Source organism: Anolis carolinensis, chromosome 3, assembly GCF_035594765.1.
Source record: "Anolis carolinensis isolate JA03-04 chromosome 3, rAnoCar3.1.pri, whole genome shotgun sequence".
NCBI classification, from domain to species: Eukaryota; Metazoa; Chordata; class Lepidosauria; order Squamata; family Dactyloidae; genus Anolis; species Anolis carolinensis.
Window position 1 is genome coordinate 20,774,810 of NC_085843.1, and position 15,757 is coordinate 20,790,566.

Consider the following 15,757-nt stretch of genomic DNA (forward strand, 5'->3'; position numbering starts at 1 on the left):
CCCTGTCAATCCTCAAAGGAAACAGGTCTTGGTAGTAGGTGACTCCCTCCTTAGAGGAACGGAAGCCATCATTTCCAGACCGGATGGGATGGCTCGAGAAACATGCTGCCTCCCGGGGGCAAAAATACACCATATCACTCAGAGGCTCAGCAGGCTCCTAAAGCCCCATCACCCTCCCCACCTTATGTTGATTCATGTAGGTACCAATGACACCGCTAGGCATACTTTTCAAAAGATCACAAATGATTTTCGAGCTCTGGGAACAAAGCTAAAACTGTATAATGTACATGTGATCTTTTCATCCCTCCTCCCTGTTGTAGGACACGGCTCTACAAGGGCCGGAAAAATAGTACAGGTCAATAACTGGCTCAGAAAATGGTGTCAAGAGGAGCATTTTGGCTTCCTTGACCATGGTCTACTCTTCCAAGAGGATGGACTACTAGATGGGGTGCATCTCACACAAGTAGGAAAACATCTTTTTGCACACAGACTCACAAACCTCATCAGGCGCACTTTAAACTAGATCCACTGGGGGAGGGGAACAACAGCCTGGCGAACACTATATTACCCACGACCACAGGGAACCGTCGAAAGGCTAAACGGAGGGCTGCACAAACACAGCAAGGACCAAGTACAGAGAGCACAATAATCCCAAATAAACAGTTCGAGGGGAGGTCACAGGGGCTTACATGTCTTTACACTAATGCTCAGAGCATGGGAAATAAGCAAGACGAACTCCAACTCCTAGCACAGCACCACACATACGATGTCATAGGCATCACTGAAACCTGGTGGGATGACTCCCGTCACTGGAATTTAACCATTGAGGGCTATAACCTCTTTCACAGAAATAGAACAAAGGGGAGAGGAGGGGGAGTAGCTTTATATGTCAAAAACAGTTACGTTGCAGAAGAAATGCAAGACTGTAATCCGGGAAACCAGCTTGAAAGCATCTGGATAAGAATCAAGGGAACCGGGACTCAAAAAGATCTTGTCGTGGGTGTCTACTACAGACCTCCGAGTCAGGATGAAGGACTTGATGAAGCCTTCTGTCAACAGCTGACCAAACAGGCACAAAGAAGAGATATAGTAGTCATGGGCCATTTCAATTATCCCGATATCTGCTGGAAAACAAACTCAGCCAAGAGTACAAAGTCCAACAAATTCCTCACTTGCCTTGCAGATAATTTTATGGTCCAGAAGGTAGAAGAGGCAACAAGGGGATCAGCAACTCTTGATCTAATCTTAACAAATGTGGAAGACCTGATCAATACAGTTGAAGTGGTTGGATCCTTAGGGGCAAGTGACCATGTGCTCCTGCAGTTTGCAATACAAAGGAATGCTGAAACTAAGACAAGTCAAACACACATTCTGGACTTTAAGAGAGCTGACTTCCAAAAAATGAAGGAATTACTGAGCAGCATTCCATGGACACCGATATTAAAAAAACAAGGGAGTTAAGGATGGATGGGAGTTTTTCAAAAGTGAAATACTCAAGGTGCAAATGCAAACAGTGCCAACAAAGAAGAAAAATAAGACAAGTGCAAAGAAGCCAGAATGGATGTCCAAAGAACTTCTAACTGAGCTAAAGCTCAAAAGTGACATGCACAAGAAGTGGAAAAGGGGAGAAATCACCAAAGAAGAATTCAAACGTATAGCCAACACCTGTAGGGAAAAGGTTCGCAAGGCTAAAGCGCAAAATGAGCTCAGGCTTGCCAGGGACATAAAAAACAACAAAAAAGGCTTTTTTGCTTACGTTGGTAGAAAAAGGAAGAAAAAGGAGGCGATAGGGCCATTGCAAAGAGAAGATGGGGTGATGGCGACAGGGGACAGGGAAAAGGCAGAACTACTTAATGCCTTCTTTGCCTCGGTCTTCTCAGAAAAAGAAAGCCATCTTCAACCTCAGCAACACGGAATGGACAAAGGATTGGGGGAAATCCAACCCCAAATAGGGAAACAAGTTGTCCAGGAACACTTGGCCTCTCTAAACGAATTCAAGTCCCCAGGGCCAGATCAGCTACACCCAAGAGTACTGAAGGAACTAGCGGAAGTTATTTCAGAACCACTGGCAATTATCTTCGAGAGTTCTTGGAGAACGGGAGAAGTCCCAGCAGATTGGAGGAGGGCAAATGTGGTCCCTATCTTCAAGAAGGGAAAAAAGAACGACCCAAACAATTACCGTCCGGTCAGCCTCACATCAATACCAGGCAAAATTCTGGAAAAGATCATTAAGGAAGTGGTCTGCGAACACTTAGAAACAAATGCGGTCATTGCTAATAGTCAACACGGATTTACCAAAAACAAGTCATGCCACACTAATCTGATCTCTTTTTTCGATAGAGTTACGAGTTGGGTCGATACAGGGAATGCTGTGGATGTAGCGTACCTGGATTTCAGTAAGGCCTTCGACAAAGTCCCCCACGACCTTCTGGCAAACAAACTAGTAAAATGTGGGCTAGACAAAACTACGGTTAGGTGGATCTGTAATTGGCTAAGCGAACGAACCCAAAAGGTGCTCACCAATGCGTCGTCTTCATCATGGAAAGAAGTGACAAGTGGAGTGCCGCAGGGCTCCGTCCTGGGCCCGGTTCTGTTCAACATCTTTATTAACGACTTAGACGAAGGGTTAGAAGGCACGATCATCAAGTTTGCAGACGACACAAAACTGGGAGGGATAGCTAACACTCCAGAAGACAGGAGCAGAATTCAAAACGATCTTGACAGACTAGAGAGATGGGCCAAAACTAACAAAATGAAGTTCAACAGGGACAAATGCAAGATACTTCACTTCGGCAGAAAAAATGGAAATCAAAGATACAGAATGGGGGACGCCTGGCTTGACAGCAGTGTGTGCGAAAAAGACCTTGGAGTCCTCGTGGACAACAAGTTAAACATGAGCCAACAATGTGATGCGGCTGCTAAAAAAGCCAATGGGATTCTGGCCTGCATCAATAGGGGAATAGCGTCTAGATCCAGGGAAGTTATGCTCCCCCTCTATTCTGCCTTGGTCAGACCACACCTGGAATACTGTGTCCAATTTTGGGCACCACAGTTGAAGGGAGATGTTGACAAGCTGGAAAGCGTCCAGAGGAGGGCGACTAAAATGATTAAGGGTCTGGAGAACAAGCCCTATGAGGAGCGGCTTAAAGAGCTGGGCATGTTTAGCCTGCAGAAGAGAAGGCTGAGAGGAGACATGATAGCCATGTACAAATACGTGAGGGGAAGTCATAGGGAGGAGGGAGCAAGCTTGTTTTCTGCTGCCCTGCAGACTAGGACATGGAACAATGGCTTCAAACTACAGGAAAGGAGATTCCACCTGAACATCAGGAAGAACTTCCTCACTGTGAGAGCTGTTCGACAGTGGAACTCTCTCCCCGGGGCCGTGGTGGAGGCTCCTTCCTTTGAGGCTTTTAAGCAGAGGCTGGATGGCCATCTGTCGGGGGTGCTTTGAATGCGATTTCCTGCTTCTTAGCAGGGGGTTGGACTAGATGGCCCATGTGGTCTCTTCCAACTCTACTATTCTATGATTCTATGATTCTATGATTCTATGATATTTTTCTGCTGTCATTCAAGCTCTCTGCTATGTGGACGAGTAATTTACATTTTGTATATTGTATAAATTGCATGTGGAGATTGATATAAAGAAAGTTGAGTTGTAATTGCTTCTAGTTGAGTTGTAATTGCTTTTCACTGAACAACAATCAAAACTTGATTGCTGACATTTGACATCACTTGATCACTGAAATTATGACATTTGCATTTCAGCAGTATTGATCACTCAGATGCAGAGATATATCCCAGTGATTTTCAGACTTTCACCCTTGAAGGATCACTCAGATAGCTTGATACAGACATATGTGGATTTGTGTGTCTGTAAGAGAGTTCCTACACGTTGCAAACAACTCTGCAATGTGTTCTAGGTTTATTTATTATTTATTTACATCATTTTTACCCTGCCTTTCTCCCCAGGGGGACTCAAGGCGGCTTACAATAAATAGGCAAAAATTCAATGCCTAAAAACAGTGTACAAAACAACAATTCATATAAAGCAGATACCATTACAAAATAAAATCATGTTATATAACATTTTAAACATATCCAAGATTACACATTTAGTTCATAGACAGGAGCATTACTATTTATGATTGTGGAAATCTCTTCCAACATTTAATTGTACTGCACTGAATCTCCTCATTATCGCCATTCTTATTTCATTTTAGTTTGCAATACTGGTGGGCAATATTTCACTGATCCATAGATCCACTGGAAGAGGATTAATACAATAGAACAAATAATTACAAATGATTTCATATTGCATTTCAAAATCATGAAACTATATTTTGTGTCCAATAAAACAGTGAAATAGTTTGGCTATCTTTTCAGAAACTTTTACACATCTCACTGCTCTTGGTATTGAGAGTTTCTTGAAAAGCTACCAAAGAATATGAGGCTCCATGCAATACAGTCATGTTATTGTCATCATCTATCCATATAGAAATGGGAATATAATAGAACTGTTTCTCTGGCCACTTTTTGGTAAAAAAAAAAAAAGTGCCACCCTCTTTCTCTCTCTTTCTTTTTAGTCTGAAAAAAAATATTCTACTTTATCTCATGAGTGGTGACCCCATTACAATCTTTAAGGTTAGGGGCAGAAGATGATTAATTATCAACGGAAACAGTACAAACTCTTAACAAAAAATGTAAAAAGAATATTATTCCACATAAGGAATATTTTTTTGCTAAAAGTTGTTTTAAAAACCCTTGATGGCAGTTCTAAAACATCTTGAGAGGGAAACTATGCTATCACCAGACTACCAAGGGCTTTTCCCCTTAAAACACCCTAAATTCACCAAGTTAAACTGAATTTACTCCCAATAACTACCTTAGCCTCAAGTAAGTTAATCAGCCTGTAACTCACCCACTCTTAACATTCTAATAGTCGCCTAATTGTCAAATCTAAATACACAATGTTTACTTTTTTAACAAAACTGGGTAGAACTACAGATTCTGAAAACAGTCAGAATGGTCTCACCAGAGGTAGCCCCATCAAGGAATGTTAAAATGATAATTGTAAATGATAATTTCTCTAGCAAAAGTAAGAGAACCCTCTCTAGAACTTTAGCCCCACCTTTAGAACAGATAATATCAACCCTAGAGTATCTTTTAGTTGGGACAAGATGCTAGGAAGAGCCCTGAAACTGAGATGGGATACTAAAAGACAACAAACAAGAACTGCCCAAAAGGTCTACCAAATCCTAGCACAGCTTTTAGTCCAACCTACTCACAGGACATGTTGAGATAGATCAATTTTATTTCAAGCATCAGTATCTTATAAAACTTCAGAGTTGCACAAATAACTATGTTTGTTTGAGCAATATCTCTTTTAGTTGCATCTTGTGTTTAGAATTGTTTTAGTACTGTTCAATTTTTAGTTTTTATGTTTTTAACTGTAATGTTCTTTTAGACTGTGAGCTACTTTGCCACCCAATTTTGAAAGGAAAAAGCAGATAAGGAGGTGGAGGTGGAGGACAATGAGGAGTTTGCCTCAGTGGCCATAGAGTGTCAAAAGACTATTGAAGCCAAATAGACCGGGATGAGTTACTTGAGGCTGATTGGAAATAGAGCTCCATACTACAATAGTTTGTAGTCCCACTCTCCATGTCTTGCATATAACATCTGGCAGTATTCAATAGTTGACATGTAACAGCATTTAAAAAAATCTGTCAGCATTTGATAGAAAACATGCAATTGTATTTAGAACATAACTGCATTTGATAAGTAGCAAGCATAACAGCATTTGACAAGTAACAAGATTTGTGTCTGGCAGTTGGCAGCTTATGAGATTTCATATCTGAAACCTGTCAAAAATAGAACAATCACACAAAAAGCTTTCTGCTTTTTTAAGCTAAATTTTTCAAAAGCAGATCTCAGATTTATTGCCTAAGCAAATGGACTGTTAAAAAGACATCAGATGGGATCCTGTTGGTTTGCCAACACTTCTGTAAGTTCCCGTATGTGTATAGATGTAGTTTCTTTTGGATATACAGTAAGCACATTTGCTGGGGTTAGGAGCACAAGAGCTCTGAAAAAATCAAGGAAAATGTAAATAATTTTTTTTCCAAAAAAAACCCCAGAGAGAACTCCTCTCTATGAATCCCTAGGCTTTCCAGTGTGATTGTATGGTCAGCTTGGACTCTATGATAAATTTTCCACTGGAGGACCTGGAGATTCCTAGAGATAACAGTTTGATCAAATCCATGAATGATGAAATCTGCCAAAGTCAGACATGCAAATGTGAAAGGCTGGTGGTTCTCAATTCCTGGCTGCAGAGTAGTGCCATTGTATCAATTAGATTTACCAGTTGGTAGAATAATCATTCAACAAATGATTGAATGGGCCTAATTTGGTTGTGACTAAACAACACATTGGTTCATTACTATTTTCCAATGACTTGGTTTTTCTAAAGTACAAAAACAGCTCTTGTGTATTCCCTGTCCTCTATCTATTAGCAGATACTCTGTATCTATTACACCATATCGGCTTTCAGCAGAAAAATGGTGTAGAGCAGATGGGCAGTTGGAATCTAAGAGGCTACACTGCCTGCTGAAAATCTTGTATGAGTACTTCCCATGTCATCCAGGGTGAAACCATTTTTGCCACCTAATGTCTTTCAAGATGTAGTGGTATGACCATTGCACTGGTGATCAGCACTTAAATCCATGTTATCTGTAGACAGGTCATAGGAGGACTACAAAACATGCAAAAATCATCCTTTATGGCTCTTGAATAGTGTTTCAGAGTATTGGGGGAATTTTGTGACTCCCAGTGGAATCAGAGTAATGGCCTTGAAGCTGCATGCCAATTCTAGTGTAGACTAAAAATTATATTACCCTAAAAATGTAGATTTATGCTGCATAGGTATGATATCGTATCCTGACCATTAACAAAAAAATGCACAGTAAATCTGAAAAAAAAAACTTCTATAGGAGACCAGGACTGTAAAAATATCTGGAAATGTTTTTATCCTCTGTGAGAAAGGATATCTCTACACACCTATAAAGGAATTTACACAGATGTATAGCAAATGTTTGAATAATTAATCATGCAAAAAGTTCTTGAAAGTACAAGTCTTTTTGTAAAGAGGGAAAATGTAAAAAAAAGTGTTTGAATCACTATGAGATGCTTGTTAGTAATTCATAATCATAGTACTGTAATGAAATCTATGGCAGTACTCTGTGGCATCCTGAAATTTCTAGTTGCGCAAGGCACTCGAGCTCTCTGGTAGGAAATGTTAAATGCCCATCCTTATACTATAAATCTTAGGATTCCATTGGATAAAACAGTAGCAGTTAAAATGGAATTACAACAGTTGAATAATGTGAAAGTACCTCAGGTGTTTCTATATGGAAAGTAACTACCAATTTTACTACTATGACCCAAACTTGATCTGGGTTCATAGCGTCTTAAGAGGGCTATATCAAATTCTTGCATCTTTTTACATCAAAATTATCATGTTCTGTATTTTGATGATCTTAGAGGCAGACATTAGGGAATGTTTTAAAAACAATTTATTTCATGATCTATTTTCCTTTGAAGTTTTGTGTGGTTTATGGTCTGTATAGCTGTGTTCTAGCAGCATGTTTCGCCTGCACCTGGCACCTTCAGAAGATTCTCTATTTGGGAAAAAAAGCTATTATGTTTATTTTATTACTTCATCCCTTCCCATTTTATAACAGTTTCTTTCAGATTGATTGATCAATAGCAATTTATTGCTACTGGAATATCTAACTATCATATACAGATGTCATAAATAATCTTTGAACATTAAAAAGGTTCCTTAATCTGTTTTCAGTGGGACAGATTGCATCAGGCACTTTCAGAGAAACAAGTAGACACACAGACTCAGTACTGGTTTTATAATAGCTATATTAGTTGCACAGACAAAAGGGAACACCCACATTTACTCAGCATTCACTCCACAAACAAACCATTCATCCATACTCACCACCTTCTTCATTCAGGCCAGGTGATCAAACTCTACATTCACCACAAATCTGACACACTTTTTCAAGAGGGAAGTGTCCCTTTATGTAGCAGGTTTTTTTTTTTGCTGTTGTTGTTCTTGATTGTTTGACAACTTTTCATTCAGCTAAGATTTGTTGATGCTCCATCAGTTTCAGACAGATGTTATCTTTGGGGTTGTTGTGTGTCTTTCGGGCTGTGTGGCCATGTTCCAGAAGCATTCTCTCCTGACGTTTCGCCCACATCTATGGCAGGCATCCTCAGAGGTTGTGAGGTATGGAGAAAGATGTTGTCTTTCTTCCTTACCATTGTTTTTACTACTTTAACTTGAAGAATCATTGTCTCTGACCATGTAAACATCTGCTATTTACACCAGAACCTCTGAGGTCAGTTATCATCAACAGTTCAGCAGTTTTTCTTTCAGCCCTTTTCATCTCCTCCATAATTCCATTTTCCAGGTTTCACATTTCTTAGGATGGTGTCTTCAGCCTTGGCAGGCCTTAATAGACCTTTAGCCAGATCCCGATCATACAATTTCATTCAATCCACTCATGACATTCACGCAGGCACAATACACACACACACATTTATACACACATGGGATGAATACAGCCTTTAACAGAAAATAGTAGAAATGTTGATTATTTTCAAATAAAATAAATGTATTGTGATGACTCATGGGCCATGTAGTCCCGTTCCTAGTGCTGTTGTGACAGATGAAGAGGAAAACTTGGGTTTTCCACCATTTCAGCCAGAAAGGGAACTTTCCCAGCCAGAATTGGAGCCCTTGCACCTGCAGGAGGTTTGTCTTCCAGAAATCTGCCAAACAAGCCCTGAGTCAAAATCTCCCCCATTTTCTCGCCGTAATTATTATCAACAACAAAAAGGAGTTCAGCAGGCTAATCGCAGAAGCCTGAGAATCGCAGCAAAGCATTCAGATGATTAAGCCAGCTTCCATGAGAAATTTTAGGGAGTCATACATCTGGACACAGAGATTGACTTTCGTTTCTGGTTCCCCAGAGAAGTGTTCTTTGGTGGGAAAACGAGACCCTATTTAGGTTCCTTGCCCCTTTAGGAATCTTGCGGAGTCAATTCGTCAGCTACTGGAGTAGTGTGTGTGGACAGCGCTACTCCCGCTTCCAAGCCTTGTTCCTGTTTCCAAGCCTCCGCTCCCAGCCTTGTTTATTCCCCGGATCTTGCCTTGCTTCCCGGACCTTGCCAAGAATTTACCACGGATCTTGTTCCTGCTCCTCGTTCCTTGTTGCCTTGTTTCAAGCCTTGTGTTCCAAGTATCAAGTTATTTCCTAGCCTTGCTCAAGTTTCATGGACTAAAGGACCTTGTCATCTCCCCTCACTTTGCTTGGCAAAGTGAGTGTTTCGGTTATTGGATTACAACTTTGGACCTTAATATTTCATATTGGACATTGTTTCTTTGGACTAATTTTGACCTTCCCTGAAAGGTCTGTTTCTGAACTATTTCCTACACTTGCCTTTATTAACTTTATATATTTCCTTAATAAAGATATTAGATAGATTCTGGCCTCTGTGTATGGTTATTGGTGCTCTGCAGCCTGGGTCGTGACAGTTTGACTCCGCCACCCTAAGCACCAATTAACCTAGGCCAGAATGTCTACCGGAGCCGGACCGGGGGGCCAGACACTCAGCTACACCATCGACAAGGACGAAGTGGACCGCATCCGTGATAAGCTCAATGCGCAGGATGGTGAAATAAGGGGTTTGAAGGAGCGCGGAATCCGTCTCCCGGCCATGGCGTTGCCAACCAAGTTTTCTGGAGAAGCTTCTAAGGTTCATGTTTTCCATCGCCAATGCCAGGCTTATCTAGAGGCCCGTGCTGCCGAGTTTCCCCAAGAAGACATCAAGGTGGCGTGGATTTACAGTCTCCTAGACGGGCCAGCGGCCAACTGGGCGACGGCACTGTTCGACCAAGTCTCCCCACATCTAAGATCAGCGCAACACTTCTTGGACCACCTTAAGGCGACCTGGGGGATCGAGGACAATTTGGAGGCAGCCGGCCACAAACTCCGGCGCCTCTCCCAAGGGGACAGACCCTTGTCCCAGTACATAGCCGAGTTCCGAGTGCTGGCCCATAACACCGGATGGAACGATGTAGCCCTCAGAGGACAATTTCGGGAGGGTCTCAACATCGAGATGCTGGAGGAAATCTCCAAGGTGGATCCTCCACACTCTCTTGAAGCACTCATTGATCAATGTTTACGAGCTGAAGTCATGCTTGCCAACAGAAGGCAATGGATCCGAGGCCAGAGCGGTAGGACCGGAGCGAAACCTCCCGCTCCCACCGGCGTCCAGCCGCGTCCAGTGTGGAGACCCCCGCCACCAGCCCCATACCCCAGAGGAAGCGAGGAGGTGCCGATGCAGTTGGGCAATGTGCGTCCCAGATTAGATGCCGCCGAGAAGGCCCGCCGCCAACGCCTGAATCTCTGTTGGTACTGCGGAAACGGGGGCCACTTTGCCAGAGAGTGTCCAGCCAAAGGGAAGCCCGCCGCTCGTCTGGCGGCGGCGTCCTCCACGGAGACGAAGACGTCTGAGGCGGCTGGCGCACAGCCGGCGGGGGAAGCCAGCGACCGGGCGTAGAGAGGCTCGCCAACCCGGTCAAAAGCCCACTCAAGAGCCGCCAACCGGGGTCCTATTTCTTCTAGTGGTCACCTTGTGGTCAGTGAAAAAAGGACCCGTCATGGTCCATGCCATGATAGACTCAGGAGCCACAAACAATTTCATTGATAGAGAGTATGCCGACTCTCTGGGATTGCAATATCATGACTTCAAGAACGCCCGTGTGGTGCAAGCCATCGATGGCCGCCCCCTCAAGACAGGTCCAGTAAGCCAGTGGTCGGAACCCACCAGAATGTGGATAAGGGAACACATGGAAGAGATTTCCTTCTTTATTACCGAGGTTCCCCACTTCCCTGTGATTTTGGGAATCCCATGGCTGACACTCCACGACCCAAGCATCTCCTGGTCCAACAGAGAACTGCAGTTTGCTTCAAAATATTGCCAAAACCATTGTCTTGTAGCCAAGGTCTGCCAAGCCACAGACGCTGAACCCATCATCACCTTGCCCAAGAAGTACTCGGAATATTGGGATGTATTCAATGAAAAAGAAGCCGAGAGACTACCCCCACATAGACCTTATGACTGTGCCATTGACTTGGTGGAGGGGGCCCCGATCCCGCGAGGACACCTCTACTCCCTGACTGAACCAGAGCAAGAAGCTCTCAGGGAGTTTTTAGAGACAAACCTCCGCAAGGGGTTTATTAGACCCTCTCAATCCCCAGCCGCTTCCCCAGTGATGTTTGTAAAAAAGAAGTCAGGGGACCTACGCTTGGTGGTGGACTATAGAGCATTGAACAATATCACTAAGCGAAACCGGTATCCCCTGCCCTTGATCTCGGACCTCTTAGACCGGCTTCGAGGGGCTAAGGTTTACACCAAACTAGACCTTCGAGGAGCTTATAATCTAGTTCGCATCAGGGAAGGGGACGAGTGGAAGACTGCCTTCCAGACTAAATTCGGTTTATTCGAAACCCTGGTCATGAATTTCGGTTTATGTGGAGCTCCCGCAACGTTTCAACATTTTGTCAACGATATCTTTCAGGATTATCTAGACCGGTTCTTGATTATCTACCTGGACGATTTTTTGGTGTTTTCTAGATCACAATCAGAACATGAGAACCACGTTAGAATGGTGTTACAACGATTGCGGGATCATGGACTTTATGCCAAGCTGGAAAAATGCGCTTTTGATCTACAAGAGGTAGATTTCCTGGGATATCGTGTCCCGCCACTAGGGCTCACCATGGACCCAGCAAAGGTTGCAGCAGTATTGGAATGGCGGGCGCCAACCAACAAGAAAGAGGTGCAACGCTTCTTGGGGTTCGCGAACTACTACCGCAAGTTCATTCCAGACTTTGCCCGCTGGTCTGATCCAATCACCAGCTGCATCCGTGGGAAGCAGCCTTTCCGCTGGACAGAGCAAGCTGAGAAAGGATTCCAACAACTAAAGAAATTATTCACGTCACAGCCAATCCTTCAGCACCCAGATCCTGAAACCCCTTTTGTCGTACAGGCGGACGCCTCCGATGTGGCAATTGGGGCTGTACTCTTACAACCAGTGGGAGATCATCTTCACCCTTGTGCCTTTTACTCCCGTCAACTGACCGCACCAGAGAGAAATTACACTATTTGGGAAAAGGAACTTTTGGCCATAAAGGCAGCCTTTGAAACTTGGAGACATTGGTTAGAAGGGGCCAAATTTCCCATTGAGGTCCATACTGATCATCGGAATCTAGAGCATCTAAGGACTGCCCGCAAGCTAAATCAGAGGCAACAACGCTGGGCTTTATTCTTTGAGCATTTCAACTTCCAAATCCACTATGTAACCCCAGCCCAGACCAAGCAAGCAGATGCTCTGTCACGGAAACCGGAATATGCTGCAGGGCGCAAAGAGACCTTTGAATCCCAACTGCTACAGCCCGAGAACTTTGCCACGCTCACTGTGGGGAATACCAAATCCACTCCAATTGATTCAGCTCCCTCTACTCCAAGGCCCCTTTGTGCTCAGGAAATCAGGGCCAGTCAACAAGCAGATGCTTGGGCTCAGGACCAACTTCGCCAAGGACTACAGTTTCCCTTCTCGCTTAAGGATGGGTTACTATGCTATAGAAACCATGTCTACATTCCTCCAGGACCGGGCAGGGAAAAGGCACTTCGTCTGTGTCACGACTGCAAACCAGCAGGGCATTTCGGACTATTTAAAACCATGCATTTGATCCTAAGAGATTTCTGGTGGCCCAAGATCCGCAAGGATGTGGAAAAATATGTCAATTCCTGCCCAGTATGCCAGCGCTCCAAGACAAGAAGAGAGAAGCCCTCAGGGCTTCTGCAACCCCTTCCTACCCCATCTCGCCCATGGGAAATAATCTCTGCGGATTTTATCACTGATCTACCACCTTCCTGTGGATTCACCACGATCCTAGTGGTGGTGGACCTTTTTACCAAGCTCGCCCATTTCATTCCCTGCGATGGCCTCCCCACGGCCAAGGAGACTGCAGATTTATTCCTTCAGCATGTTTTCAGATTGCATGGTTTGCCCAAAAGTTTGGTCACAGACCGTGGGTCTCAATTCACCTCTCGTTTCTGGAAAGCACTACAAAAACTATTGGGCATAGACTCTCGTTTATCTTCGGCTCACCATCCCCAAACGGATGGGCAAACTGAGCGCACCAATGCCACTCTGGAACAATACCTTCGCTGTTATGTAAACTACCAGCAGGACAATTGGGCTTCCCTGTTACCGCTGTCGGAGTTTGCCTATAACAATGGTGTCCAGGCTTCAACTAAAGAAACCCCGTTCTTTGCAAACTACGGCTTCCATCCACGTTTCTTTCCTTCTATTGTTGAAACCTCAGAAGTTCCCGCAGCAGAGGACTGGCTGCAGGAACTCACAGCGGTGCAACAACTTTTGCTCCAGCAACTAGACCAAGCCAAGGAGGACTATAAACGCCACGCTGACAAACATCGCCAGCCGGGCCCCGAAATCAAGGTAGGAGACCGGGTTCTTCTGTCCACTCGCTTTTTGCCCTCCCATCGCCCTTGCCGGAAGTTAGATGCCCGTTTCATTGGTCCCTATCCGGTGGTGGCGCAACTTAACCCCGTGACTTTCAAACTCCAACTTCCGCACTCTATGCGCATTCATCCAGTGTTCCATCGCTCCCTGCTCCTTCCGGCGGATGGTGTGCGCCCTGATGCAGACCGGCCGGCCCCCCCTCCTGTTTTGGTGGATGGGGAGGAGGAGTTCGAGGTTCAGGACATTTTGGATTCTCGCTTTCACCGCCGCCGCCTGCAATATCTCATTGACTGGGTGGGTTTTGGCCCCGAGGAACGCTCATGGGAAGACGCTTCCACAGTCCATGCCCCCGATTTAACCCGCCGCTTCCATCAGACCTACCCCACCAAGCCGCGGCCTCGCGCCTCGGGGAGAGAGCCCTATTTTGAGAGGGGGCTTGAGGAGGGGGATAGTGTGATGACTCATGGGCCATGTAGTCCCGTTCCTAGTGCTGTTGTGACAGATGAAGAGGAAAACTTGGGTTTTCCACCATTTCAGCCAGAAAGGGAACTTTCCCAGCCAGAATTGGAGCCCTTGCACCTGCAGGAGGTTTGTCTTCCAGAAATCTGCCAAACAAGCCCTGAGTCAAAATCTCCCCCATTTTCTCGCCGTAATTATTATCAACAACAAAAAGGAGTTCAGCAGGCTAATCGCAGAAGCCTGAGAATCGCAGCAAAGCATTCAGATGATTAAGCCAGCTTCCATGAGAAATTTTAGGGAGTCATACATCTGGACACAGAGATTGACTTTCGTTTCTGGTTCCCCAGAGAAGTGTTCTTTGGTGGGAAAACGAGACCCTATTTAGGTTCCTTGCCCCTTTAGGAATCTTGCGGAGTCAATTCGTCAGCTACTGGAGTAGTGTGTGTGGACAGCGCTACTCCCGCTTCCAAGCCTTGTTCCTGTTTCCAAGCCTCCGCTCCCAGCCTTGTTTACTCCCCGGATCTTGCCTTGCTTCCCGGACCTTGCCAAGAATTTACCACGGATCTTGTTCCTGCTCCTCGTTCCTTGTTGCCTTGTTTCAAGCCTTGTGTTCCAAGTATCAAGTTATTTCCTAGCCTTGCTCAAGTTTCATGGACTAAAGGACCTTGTCATCTCCCCTCACTTGCTTGGCAAAGTGAGTGTTTCGGTTATTGGATTACAACTTTGGACCTTAATATTTCATATTGGACATTGTTTCTTTGGACTAATTTTGACCTTCCCTGAAAGGTCTGTTTCTGAACTATTTCCTACACTTGCCTTTATTAACTTTATATATTTCCTTAATAAAGATATTAGATAGATTCTGGCCTCTGTGTATGGTTATTGGTGCTCTGCAGCCTGGGTCGTGACATGTATAATGAAGAATGAATAATAATAATAGAGTTACGAATTCCATCTTCGAGTACAAATTTATTTATGGTGTTCAACTTGTTGAAGCACAGAGTTGCAAATCTAACTGCAAGTTTTTGTTTTAATTTCATGACACTATCTACTATTGAATTCTTTAATCGTATTAAGTGTGTATGCATTTTTTAAAAATGCAGAAATAGTTATAATTCTATAATTATAAATTGTTGAATGTGTGTACATTTTGGATATCACAAATATAAAAATTCACCATGTCTGCACTTATTATGGTTAAAAGCTAACTCATCTTTTAATACTAAAACTTTCATGGTTTTGATTTAAATGTCACAAAATTCTGAGGCTTTGTACTACTCCTCATTTCTCCAGGCTGTTAAGCTTCAAAGAGGTCAGCCTAAGGGTTCCTATTTTATTAGCTGTTAGATAAAGAAGTCACACCCTAAAAGCATGTAATTTCTCCTGCTGGTAAGTTAATGCTCCTATCTTGTATTCCAATAGCAATAAATTAGAGCCGGCAGGATACAGTTGCCTTCAGGAAACCAGACATTTCAGCAGGAGACTGGGATGCTCATTCATGGGAACCTACTGGGTAACCTTGGGCAAATCACATTCTCTCAATCTCAGAGGAAGACAGGAGATCTCCCCCCATACAAATCTTGCAAAAATTACAAAATAGGTTATTTTATGAGTGCTGTAAGTTGAAAATGACTTGACACGCAACAACAATAACGATGACATTGTAGTTCA